The sequence below is a fragment of the Frankliniella occidentalis genome, unplaced genomic scaffold (assembly GCF_000697945.3).
Source record: "Frankliniella occidentalis isolate FOCC.00 unplaced genomic scaffold, Focc_3.1 Scaffold519, whole genome shotgun sequence".
In the NCBI taxonomy this organism is placed as follows: domain Eukaryota; kingdom Metazoa; phylum Arthropoda; class Insecta; order Thysanoptera; family Thripidae; genus Frankliniella; species Frankliniella occidentalis.
Window position 1 is genome coordinate 46098 of NW_026267636.1, and position 521 is coordinate 46618.

A 521-nucleotide genomic window follows, 5' to 3' on the forward strand; every position below is an offset into this window, starting at 1 on the left:
TTAAAATTGCAAATTAAACCATCTACTTTAACGTAATGTCAGACTACCTAAAATACATCAAAATCACAGCTATGAAGACTAGCTTTTAAAAGCACAAGAACTATTAATCATCAAAATAAAATATTTGGTAACCATGACATATGTTTAGCAGTCTTCAGAATTAAGTTTCAGTTGGCCCAAGAACTTGTTTACGCCACTTGGCATCTTTGAGCCATTTTTGCAGCGCAACCTCGGCCTCTGATAAATCACTATTAGGGAATGCCGTTTGAAGAGTACCTGCATTAAAAAAAAGTCAAGATAAAGTTAGGAAGGCTTAGGGTAAGATGATGTTAGATACGTAATATCTGTATTTACCCTGGAACACCTGATACAGATTGAGGGATCTGAACGCAATCTTTTGGTTTCCCCCATCTAGGTTCATCTCCTTCGCCAGATTGTTTGTAAGGAGTCTTGTGAGCATTGCCTTGGCGCTCTTCCTTTCAGGGTCAGCAACAGTAGTTCGAACAAAGCTGCTCATGTAA